Source organism: Hyaena hyaena, unplaced genomic scaffold (assembly GCF_003009895.1).
Source record: "Hyaena hyaena isolate Hyena2069 unplaced genomic scaffold, ASM300989v1 scaffold_784, whole genome shotgun sequence".
Classification (NCBI taxonomy): domain Eukaryota; kingdom Metazoa; phylum Chordata; class Mammalia; order Carnivora; family Hyaenidae; genus Hyaena; species Hyaena hyaena.
This window is the reverse complement of record NW_024081419.1, coordinates 408,685-422,106: the sequence shown is the minus strand read 5'-3', so window position 1 is coordinate 422,106 and position 13,422 is coordinate 408,685.

Below are 13,422 nucleotides of genomic sequence, written 5' to 3'. Positions count from 1 at the left end.
TATCACATTAGTGTTCTGAACCTTGAAATGAAGTCTGGCAAGATATTTTTATGCCCATTTTACAAAGAAGGTAATGAATTTAGGGAGCGCTTATAACTTGCTCAAGATTAAGTGCCTACAAAGTGGGGAATGGGAATGCCACTTTGGAATTGCCTGATTCCAAACATGACACTTGCGATTCCAAGGTTTTCCTGTGAAGACTTTATCTCAAGGCCCCATCTTAGGGAAAACTAGTTACTTTATTACACCATATTAACATATCTGTACATGGAACATTATCCACTCACTTACTTCCAAATTCCAGCTTATTTTCACCAAATTTTAAAAAAAGACAGCAAGAGGAAGTCTTTTGTTACTATATCCACAACTATTATCAGCAGTTATGAGGATGAGTGGCTATAGTCAGAAGATCTGAAGTCAGAAGAGATTTGATTCCTAAATTGGCCATACCCCTGCTTTGTAACCAATAATTTTCTTAATTTCTCAGGTAAAATAATTACCATACATTTTGAGAAATTTTGAGAAAGAGTAAAGGATTTAACCAACACTAAATTTGTTTATGTGTTGTGTACATGATTGCAATTGTGTTTAACTTTTATTGAAAGCTGATGACATGCCTGAAACTTTTCTAACCATATAACATGGACTATCTATTTAATTTGCACACTATTGCTAGGCATGCTTGAAACAGTATAAATAATGATTAAGAGCACAAAATCACAGGCCAAACTGTGGACCTAGACAACTTACTTAACTTCTCTCTGTCCCAGTTTCCCCACCATACACTGATAATAATCATTCTTCACATCGTAGATATGATGTAGAAAAAAAAAATGTGTGTGTGTATTCAGTTTTCAAAACTGTGTGTCTGCCACAGAGTGCTTCCTGTGTAAGTATTTGCAGTTATTATAAACCCTACACTTTACTGATGCAAAAATGACGCCTACGGTAGTTAATTACTTCTCCAAGATGAAAGAGCTTATAGGGGCTGGGGTGCTGAAACCAAGATTCAAGCATACAATCTTTCCATTGTTGTTTCCTTGTATTAGAAAACCACCTGATGTTCATATAAGAAATATGTTATATAATAAAAATGATATCAATATTTATAAAAAAGATTTTAAAACGTATTTACTGAGTAAATGGCATGAAGTCTTTGCGTAGGCTTTCTTTCACTAAGGACTTTAAAACCCACTAATTCATTTATTTGTGACCATTAGATATTTTAAAGTTTTTTTTGAATATTTTTATTTATTTCTAGGAGAGAGAGAGAGAGAGAGAGACAGCATGAGCAGGGGAGGGTCAGAAAGAGAGGGAGTCACAGACTCTGAAACAGGCTCCAGGCTCTGAGCTGTCAGCACAGAGCCCGATGCGGGGCTTGAACCCACGAACAGCGAGATCATGACCTAAGCGAAAGTCGGACGCTTAACCGACTAAGCCACCCAGGCGCCCCTTTCTTTTAAAAAGAAAGGCATCTGCACACAGATGTTTATAGCAGCTTTCTTCTTAATTACCAAAACCTGGAAGCAACCAAGATGTCCCTGAGTAAGTGAATGGATAAATAAACTGATACATCCAGACAATGGAATATTATTTAGCACTAAAAAGAAATGAGCTATCAAGCCGTCATAAGACATGCAGGAACATTCAATGCATTTTACTAAGTGAAAGAAAGCAATCTGAAAAGACTTCATTATGTATGATGCCAACTATATGACACCTTTAAAAAGGCAAAATTATGGAGACAATAAAATCATTGGGGTTTGGAGAAGGAAGAAATACATAGGTAGAGCATGAAGGATTTTCAGAGCGATGAAATGATTCCATAGGATACTATAATGTTAGACATATGTCATTATAATTTTATCAAAGCCCATAGAATGTACACTAATTGTGAACCTTAATGTAAACTGTGGAATTTAGGTGATAATGATGTGTCATTATAGGTTTGTGGATTTTAACAAATGTACCTCTCTGGTAGGGGATATTGGTAATTGGGAAGGCTGTGGGTATGCTAGGGTAAGGAGTTTATGGGAACTCTCTGTACTTTCTGCTTAATATTTCTGTGAACTTCAAACTGCTCCAAAACAAAGTCTATTTTTTTTAAAAAAAAAAATCTTTTCCACCTGACATCTATTAAACTTTCCTTATTTTTAAATTATAATTACCCTAATTTCAGGCTTCTGTGTTGTGATCTACAATAATATCAGGTCCAATGCTTGTGATTCTTTAAACTATATTTAGGGTCTTGGCAGACCATATTGAGTAAATGAGATATAACTTACACAAAAAAATTAAAAAATAAATTCTTGCATCTATTTGTAATCACTATCATTCCGGAATTTAAACAATTCAAAGAAAATATTAAAAATTTGAAAAGGCATCCAGATGTACCTGCCCCCAAATGTGACCTAATTCTACTTCAAATTAAAGTTACATCCTGAGTCCCATATCTAGAATGTTATGTTTAAAGGAATTATCATTTTCACCAAGTTCAAACATGTCTTTGCCGCTTAAACTCATTTGTTTCATGATGTCACACGTCCAGAAAAAAAGGGGAAGGCCAGTGACAGTCAACTCTATGCTTTATCACCTTCATTGCTTCTTCTGCTATACTAAGTATCACTTCATCACAAGACCTTCCTCTCCTTCCCTTTCATTGTCTCAGGATGGCATCAAATCTCTTAGGAGCATTTCATTATATTCTTTCTCATTAATTCTGCCACCCTCTCAGGAGCATCCTCTCCATGCCAACACTAGGCTAAGAGCTAAGAAATGTTATCATTTGTCCACTCAATCTTTGTCAATTGTCTCCACTGGGTTTTGAGGAAATTCATAGGATTTGTTTTTCTATTGTTTGTTTTTAATTCACAAACTACTTACTGGCAGGACAAATGTTAAAACAGATTTGCTTCTTTTTCCAGCACTGATTTCCATAACTAATTCTTTTTTCTTCTGTGTTCTTCCTTCCATTTTCTTATATTTCACACTCATCTTGTTTTTCTACCTCTGTTCTATTCCTACAAGTTTTTTTTTTTTAAATAATGTTTGTATTTGGGATCCATTGAATTAAAAACCAATTTTTAAAATTTACTAACTCTAAGGGGAGACTGTTCACTGATTCCAGGGACAGAACCGTCCCCTTAAAGATTTTTTGCAGTGTGGTTGTATGTGTGTCTTGGTATGTTCAATAACAACGCCAACACAATTACATGTAGTTGATAAGACTTGATATAGAACTTGGGAGAGCTCATACTTATATTCCTGGGTGATGTCATTTTTCCAGTTGTTTCTTGAATTCTTCAAGTGTAAATAAAAGAAAAGATACACAAAGTTATGTCAAGGTGTAGGAGAAAATTTTCCTTAAAAAAAATAATAATAAAACCTAGTACCACGCAGGGAAACATTCTTCTAAGGTGAGATGGAGCTATTTGGAACTGAGAGTGGCAGCATTCTTTGAAACCAAGAATACCTCAAATTTTCAGAAGATGTAATAAAGGGATAATTTGGGATGATAGGACATTTTTGTACAATACCTATTTTCGTTCAGAAAAAGTTGACAGGCTGTTACCATTTTTGACTCAGACGGGGTAGTATGTCTCTTGATGCAGCCGGCAATCCACAAAGATGGCTGGAGAAGATGTTTAGTTCAGTCATTCACCTGTAGTAACATGTCCGGAAGCATCACTTCTGACTGAAAGAATCACTTAACCTGAAACATTTAGTGGAAATAGAAATCAAGTGGTTAATTCATGTATCAGCCGAGACCACCCACAACTTTTTCTCTGATTGCTATAGTGGCCACCTTAGAATATGAATCCGTCAAGAAGTACTGTTAGTAGCAAGCTATGAAAAGTTAATAAAAATGACATTAACTGGGAATATATACTTTTTTTAAAAATCCACACTTTGTAAAAGGGAAGTAGACTACCTAATTCTTTTCCTACAGCAAAGTTGACTATCATACAGAATGGTAAAAATATAAGTAAAAGATGAAAGAATGGGACTACTGTGAGAAAGAAAAAAATAATCAAGTTAATTAAACACAAATTCTAAAACTATATTTGTTTTCCTATGGCAATATGCTAACATTCTAAGCAAATGCTGAGTTCACGGTGATAGAGACGTTTCCGAAAGAGAAGCTTTAAAGGTACATAGGAGACCAAAAAAAAAAAATGTGTCAACAAGTTTTTTAAAATGGTTAAATAATAATCACATCCTTAGGTAGTCTGATGTATGAGAGTATATTATAATTTGTGTTATTTACAATTTGCAAATCTGCATACTCTGCTTTCCGTGTGAGAGAAATACACAACCAACTGAATGCTTGGTTCAGTGAACTCTTTCATCCACCGTGAAACTGCACTACTTTAAAAAGTGTGAAAAGTGGAATTGGAAAACATGCAAAACCCATTTTGTAACTTTTCAGAAAAGATACACTTGCAAAGAACCTAGAAACGCTGGACTGCAAATGGCTAAGATTAAAAAGACAACAACAACAACAACGTAAAACCGAGAGGCTGAGTAGCTGCAAAGCCATTTTTCTTTTCCTCCTAAAGCAGATTAACTAGTTGGGTATTTCTTTGAATAGCTTCAAAGGTTCAAGTTATATCTGGCAGAGTGAATAGGTAATGATATATGCCTCATTCAGCAAAGAAACAAATGTTTTGTTTCCCGACTCTAATTCTGTATTTTGTAGTAAGCTAGAGTGATATAATATACACTAGTATTATTGTAAAACAAGAGTTTATTACTTGGCTAAGTAAGTTGATCTTTGGAAAAGTGTACAAGTGCTTTGAAATAAAATAAAAACTACTTAATCCAATCTTCTCTCATACAATTTCTTTCAAGGAGAACAGACACAGCCTGTTAAAATAACAAAGAATGTAGAGTTTCCATTCATGGCCAAAGTGTCCTCATTCAAACTCCCACTCTAAAGCTACCTTGCCCTCCTTCTCAACTTTCTTTCCAGTAGGGAAATGTGATTCCATGAAACCTCCGGGATTTTGTTTTATGTTAACTGGCAGAGCTTTTCACGTCTCACAGACCTGGTGACACTTAAATGACACACACTTCGGATTGTCTTGTTGTGTGGAAAAGGCAGATAAAGGGAGGAGGAGAAACCTAACACAGGTGGGCGAGGGCAACATGGCTGTCACAAGCGTTCCTGAGATCGGGGCCAGGCTGAGGATCGTTGGGGAGATAAAATGATCGCTTCAGTGAAATGATTTCACAAGAAGTGTTAAATTACAAACCTGAGAATTCTCCAAAACCTGGCAGCCCTAGAATGAAGCTTGGCAAAGGAAAAAATTAAATCTTCAAGGTCTTTAGCCAGGATAGGAGCAGAGTAACAGAATTTCAATGTAATTAGCAGATCATGTCTGGTTTGCAAAGTGAGCGTTGGAATTGTGTCCACATTTTACACATGATGGAGACCTGTGTAAAATGCCAACGTTTCCAGCTGTACTGGGGCGATACCGTTGAGTATTTTGGAATAGAATTTGGAATAGAATTTGGCCAAGCATCTATGTCACTGCTACAACTCAGCTATGGATTTTTACTTGGTGGTATATATCTATTTAGGTTCTTTGTAAAAAATCATGAATGATGCATGTTTTCTAGTTTCAGAGTGACTTACAACAATAGATTTCATACTGATTTGATCAAAATATTCCTATACCTTCTGACTTTCTGACTTTATAGCAATGTCTTTAATGTATTCATTCCCGAAAGACTTTTTTTCAAGTGTGTTCAAATGAAAAAATCATAAAAGGTTGAGATGTGATTTCCACAAGATTACAGAATGTAAAACAAATGTCAAAGTAAATTTTTGCAATTGCTTTTGATTATAGCATTTTGAGATTCTAGAGCATTTTAGGAAATTCTTAAACCACCATTTTTTTTGAACTAAACATAACCTCCTTTGAACCCAACCACATTTCTTTCCCCTCCTGTCAGTCAGTTCCTTGTACTTCTTTTGAATCACTATTTGTAAGACAGGCCCCTAGGGCAGAAAGCATTTGTTGGGCTAGCTCCCATTATAAAAAGACTTTTCTCAGGGATCCTCTTCAGCATTAAGAAGGTAAGGCTTCTTCTAGGAGGTCTATTTTATCAGACTCCTGTTCCCACTGTCAATGTGAGCAGCTCACAACTTCTGAGAAAAAGAATGAAATCAAGTGTGAATGAAGGGTACAAACAAGCGCTTTTATGGTAAATGAGAATATTTCTTTCCTTCTGTGAAAGTTCAGTGGTGGCTAGAATTACTAATGGTACCGGTCATTACCAAAACACATCTGTATCATTAACTTGTTTTTTTCTTTTCCAAGTTAGGGACACAGTTGTATTATACTACAACAATCAAATGCCTCCTTTCAACTAATGAGTTCAAAACTGAATCTAATCTTAGTAGTTATATGAGTAAAGCAGTGTGGCTCATTCCCATTTAGTAGTGTTTCTGCATATCACAAAAGACGGGCCAAGTGGAAATAAAATGCACATCTACTGAATACCTTTTCAGTGTTCCAGCTCCTAGAAAGCACTAGCTCTAGGTTCCACTCAATTGGCTGCTGATTTGACATCATGATTATATACATAAAGTTATAACTTTCTGTTTATCAAACACCATAGATTCCATGAGGATTGTAATTTTGAACTTGGTCTATTTGTGCCAAATTGCCTGAAAATAATAATTAGAGACAATTTAACATAATGAGTACAGTAGTTTCAGATAAATTACCCCTACAGAACATTAATTGTATTCATTAAACAGAAAGGGATAAAATTCCAAGGTCATATCTATTATGGTTTTATTTTTAGAAATCATCTTCAATGTCTTTGTTTGAACTCATAAGACAGTTATTTAGACAGAATGAAGAGATAGTTAGTAAAATGATTGCATTAGGATGTTATTTTTAATTAAAATTCCACTTAAATTCACTAAAAATCACATGCTAGTTATTTTCCTATGATCTTTCTTCTTGCATTACTGTGAGTTTAGAATCTTTTTAATATCTAAGCAATAAAATATTATTCAAGTTTGAATATTTTCCAGTTTTCTACTTTCATTAACCTAAGTGAATGAATATGAAAGTAGATATATCGAGAAAAACATACTGAATTCCACATTGGGAAACCTAGCTAGAACATCCTTTTGGAAATTAATGATTAGGAAATTTTAAACAGAATGAATGTCCTTAGACATCCATTAGGTTAATTTATTCTTTTTATTATTGTAATTGTTGAACCTGGAGGATTTACCAAAGTTTAATCAAGGTCAAGGTGTAGCCTTAATGACTAGACTGAAATGTGACTTTTACAGAGAAAGCTGTGAATTGTGTCTCTTTTGACCTGAGGTCAATCTGCATTGACACAACACAAGGAGACAGTATATATTATAAATATAATATGTTTGGCACTAGGGAGTTTTTGAAAATTTGGTTCTGAAGCAAAACTGGTCATTCATGCTTTTCGTAATGAAAAACCACATAAAATAATGACTCACATTCCACGTTCAACCTATAGACTTCTTGTTGCTAATTCATTTACTGTTGCTAACAAGCAGTGTCCTGAGGGATTCCCACCACTCATCTTCAGAATTCCTTTTCAATCCATTCTTAGGAATTGAGTTAATAGCTAAATGCTTAGTCTTATCAACTCAGATTGACATGGTAATGTCAAGTTAGTGCTCTTGGCAAACCTGGACCATTTTAACTCCATCACAATGTCTCCCTGCTTCTAGTCTGAATATTATATGTATTTGTTTATCCATTAGATATCACAGACTAATATGGCAACAACAACAACAAAAATTTTGGCTTTCAACTTCAAATCTGTCTCTCCATATAAGAAAGTGGCACACCCATTCCATGAGATTTTCTAATGAAAAGCAAACACACACCAGAAACTATCCTTGATTCCTCTCTTTTTCTCACTCTGCAAACAATCAAGCAAGTCTCACACGATTCACCTTGAAAACCCATCTCATCCATTCATCTCCTTTGGTAGCTCTCTTGTTCAACCTGCCATCATCTGTTTGCTGCCTGGACTCCTTTGATAGCCAACCAATTAGTTCCCCACATTCCTTTCTTGTTCTCCACCCTACATACTCTATGGAATGATGCCTTTATAACATAAGTCATGTGGTATCTTACCTCTGTTCAAAAATTTCCAGTAGCTCCCATGTTGCTCTCAGCACAGTGGAAGTCTGCCTTCTATGGTCTGCCAGCAGCTCTCTCTGACTCAGATTTTACCATTCTTTCAAGAGCTCACCATGCTTCAGGAGCCCTTGTCTCCTTGCTCTCCTCCACTAACTCAACCGCTTGTGTGCTTCACGTCTGCTGTCATTGCCGTTTTAGGAGTCAAGAATGCTCTTTTTCCAGAGAGCGCCATCTTCTTCCCTCAGCTTTCTACTCAGATTTTCACCTCCTCAGAGAGCCCTTCCATGATCACTCTAAGTAAAATAGCAATACCCCTTTCCTCCCTTTTCTTTCCACTGTTGTGTTTCTCCTCAGAGAAAATTTTCAGAGCACTTATCACTGCCTGAAACAGCAAGTGTTAATTTGCTTGTTTTTGACCTGTCTTCCACACTAACTGTAAAGACTATGAGAGTAGAGACTCAGCCTGCTGTGCTCAATCCTCTATTTCCAAGAGTTAGAACAGTGCCAAGTATAGAGAGTAGATGGTATAAATATCTGTTTAGTTTAAAAAGTAAAATAATGATTGGCTCAAATGGACTAATGGTTCTGTCTTGGGCGTTAGAAATGTATTTATAATCCGATGATATCACTTGGCCCACAGAATTGTTTGTTTGTTTTCTGCTTTTCTTTATTGTTCATGGTAATATGGAACAACAGGCCCTTCCTTAGGTCTAGTGCTTTGGTCAAGAGAGGCTGAGTGATTTGCGTGTCCCCTTACTCCTGATGTGGTTTCAGTCCTTTGTGAATTTGCTCAGGAGTCACCTGCCCCCAGTGCCCTCTTCACTCTGGGTCTTCCTGGACAACACCTCTCAAATTATCTCTTGAAACTTAATTCACCAAACGTCTCTCAAGTAAAACTGATGACTCCTCTCTATAACCTTACAACCTCTATACATAATTTCTTCATACCACGAGAATATGTATCGCTCTTGTCTGTTTACTGGTGCAGTTCTTTCTAGTGGGCTGTAAGTTTCTGGAGATCCGAATCTGCGTGTTCGTCATCTTTTCTATATTTGATCAAAACGGCACTTCATTTATTCCACAAATAACCATTATGAAATATGTTCCCACATGAGTTTTGTGTGTTTAAGTGAGAGAGGAGGCCAGTGTAGCTTGGGGAGGAGACAACAAAGCAGAGGTGGTAGGAGATGAAACAGACCAGGAATCCGTCATGTTGGGTGTTGTAGGCAACGATAAAACATTTGCTTTTCATTATTTTAAATGAAATGGGAAAGCTTTGGAGGTTTCAAGAAGGGAAAGTTACAACTGGATTCTTTTTTTTTTTTTTTTTTTTAAGATTACTCTGCCTGCTGTGTGGAGAACAGACTTTAAAGAAACATGAAGTTAGAAGGCCTGCCAGAAAGTTCCTGAAGAAATGAAACCAAGAGATACCAGTAGGTCAGACTAGAGTAGCAGTAGAGGAGATGAAGAGAAGTAGAATTCACACGTTTTGGAAGTAACATGAGTATATGAGACGAGGGAAAGAAGGGAATCTAGGATCATGGATAGAATTTTTGATTTGACCAACTGAGTGTATGGTGGTGTCATTTACTAAGAGGGGTTGAGTAGGAGAAAGATGTTGGGGCTGTGTGTGTGGAATTCAGAGGCGTTTTTGCTGCATTTAATTTTGGTTGCCTTCTTACCATCTAAGAGAAGCTCTCAGATAGGCATTTGAGTATACAAATGTAGAGCTCAAGAATGATGAATGAATGATTAATGAATCAACACCTTATTGAAGGTTCTCATGCTATTTTTTGTTAAAACACCAATTTTTTTGATTGCACAAATTAAATAAATGTGTTATTTAAAAATTGGAAAATATATTAATGCAAGCATTTTCTCAAGTATAAATTTTATACGCATATGTTTTTTAAGATTCCTCTATCTGTAGTAGAATCTAGATACATATACATTTACATATACATATACATCCACACACTTATATATATCATATAATGCTTTTATTATATGTTTAATCTTTAGTATTTTAATGACTTTTTACCAAGGTGGCAATGTCTTTCAAATCATAAATCACTTGAATGCATTAGAGGACCACTCTCCTGGGGATTTGAAGAAATGTCCAAGTAATCAGCTGTGATAATCTACAAGATTCTGCCTTTCTACTCTGTATTTATCCTCTTTAAAGACCTTGGAAACAAGTTGTACCAGATCCGCTATTAAAGACAACGTGCCCTTCAAAATGATACTGAAAAGGAAATGATGGAGACTTTGGGCCAATTTTCAGAACGTCTGTAATAGAACTTTACATTAAAAGTTATTGCTTCAATCACTAAGAACTTACCAACCACATGTTACCATCAAGATACAAGAAGTTATATACAGAATTAGGACGGAAGTAAGGATTTTCATAAAGAAAAAAAAATGTTACCCAAAGTAAAAGTGAAAATAGCAAAGAGGAGAGAGTAGATAGATTTATTTTATTGGCTTATTTAACTGCATATTGTTAATTCTAAACAAAGCTGTGCCCCAGCTCATAATGTTCACACCTGGTGCTGTAAAAAAATTCATATACCTTTATGGGGTGAGGCTGTCAGTGCTTCAATAATTTTGACTCATATATTGTTGATGTTATTGTTTGAATATAATATAGGAGACCTTTATATCTTATTCAGCAAAATTTGATTTACACATGAACACTCCAATGGCTTTAGACTATGTTTAATTTCCTTCCTGGGAGATTTCTAAACACTTCTCCTCAAAAAAAAAAAAAGGCAATTTCAAATCCTGCTAGACGTTGACACTGATTTCCTTTGCTTCAGTAAAACAAAAATATAAATCCAGGTAGTTTGATATTAAAATGCTAGGGAAACAATTTGGAAGTGATATTAACAAAACAAGAATAAAATTATAGGTTTTATACATAAAAGTAGTCCTTCAGATTGAGTCCTAGTTAACATGTCCACATAGAAGAAGGTAAAAGTGTAAAGAAACTACTAGTTCATCATGTCCTGAGCAGCAAAATGATGTACTTCGTTCTTAGATATATTTTAAATTATAAAAATAATTTTATACTTGTTAAAAACTTTTATTCATGTTAAAAACAAATCAAACACTAAGGAATTATAAAGATTAATAGTAATAACCCATGCCATTTTTCTCCCCAAAAGTAATAACTCATAATATTTTTGTGAACATTCTGCTCAATTATACTTTAGATATTTAATACTATCTATAATACAATGTATGCATATATTTTTAAAGGGATTATATTATACGTAGCAAGCACCTTGCTGCTTTTCAGATTAACAAAATATCTTTACATGTGTTATGCATACTTTAATTTTTGTGTTTATTACACAACTTCAATGCTATAATTTATAAAAGATACATAGCGCTTTTTGCAAATAGTCTGATTCCAAATTGGTGACGTATAATAAGCAATGCTGTTACCATTTAAATCCCTTTACTTCCTGAGTTATAGAGAAAGGTTTATAAAAATGTATATATGTTATGCTCTAACCAAATACACTTAGACAAACAAACAGATGGACAGATAAACAAATAGCAGGGCGGAAGTGAGGATTCAACAGTTGCCCTATCTGTTGTAAAATATTTCTGGTAACACTGAGATTATACAAAGAGTTCCAGATGGAGTTGAATTAATCACTTTTTTGGATATATCATCAGATGTTTACCAGCACAATCATATTGTTTTCCAGATATGTGCAAAAGTTACTAATTAATATTTGGGCTAAACATTTACACTTGCCATAATAAGCCCTATTCTTAACCCTCTTTGTAAGGGAAGCATCTGCCTTGCTTAAATGTCATGGTCAATAAATATCTGCCTGGAAGAGTAGAATCTCTTGATATCACTCTACAGTGTCAAACACATAGTGTATACTGATTAAGATAATGTATAGTCTAAAAGGGGAACATGGGTAGGCATAAGCCATGTAAGATTATTCACCAAGGAAACTCTGATTCAATCTTACCCCCAGAGCAGGATTTTTTGTAAATAAAAATTTAATCCAGAAATTGTTAACAGGCCACTCTCTGCAAATTGTGTAAACATTACTGAAATGAAAAAAAAAAAAAAAAAAAAAAACAGGCATGATATAGAAACACCTCTTTTATCTCCAGACACAAGCAATGGTGAACACATCAGGTTAAAAACAAAAGATGAAACATTAACTTAAAGATCAGTTAAACATTGTCATCTGGAATGCTTTCTTTAGGCAGAATATTTTACACTTCCTTTATATTTCTCATTTAAAAATAGGTAGTAAACCATCTGGGAATGTGTTGGGAGTGAAGTAATTATAGCATCACTATGGCATGAATGTCTACACCTTAAAAATAACTTTTGTTGTTTTTCCATAATGATGTAGCAATCCTGGTCATAATATCAGCATGGATGTAAGATTTTTCAGAGCAAGAACTTTGAGAATAATATAGACGAGAATGGTTTATGTGTACTATGGATGAAAAAATGCAATTGAGCCATCCACATCAAATGTGAGATGGCAGAAAACACAGCAGATTCAATGATTTCCCAATTAGGATGGTGAAATTTTATTACAGCTGCTATCTGGATCATTGAGTGTTAAAGATATACAAACAAGAAATGGACTCCAACTGTCATAGAGGGATTTACTGAAGACTAATGGCAAAAACTATTAAATTCTGAGCTTCTGAAAAATCTTGAAATTTCCTTCCTGAGAATTTAAGTACATGGTGGCTAGCTGTTTGTAGTGAGTGTTTTTACAACATGTTTGTTGTGAATACCACTTCCTACTTTGTCACTATATCATCCTATGATTTCTCTCCTTCTTCTAGATCCTTTCACCCTGGTAGCTAGTGCGTTTTTTTTTTTTTTTAATTTTCTCATATTTATTATAATCCAACTTTACAGAGTTCTCAACTATCTGGTGATAACTTACTAGCAGTATCCATGTGTGAGGGAGTGAAAATGCTCAAAATTCAGATACCAGGTTCTTGTTTGTTTTGCTAAATGGGTTACAAAGAAAAAGGAACTGCTTTTTAGAGAAAGTACAAATTTAAGAGGCTGGGTTAATATCATCATGTGAATGTTTCTAGTATTCGAATCCACAGACTATGCCTAAAATTTTTGGCAATAACTTATCTCTGAAACGTTAGCTAATATTCTCAGAATTTCCTTAAGAACTACCCATCCATATACTGCCTTAATCCAAGATCAGAAAGGATAACGTTACAAGAAAATATGGCTATATCTGCCTTATAT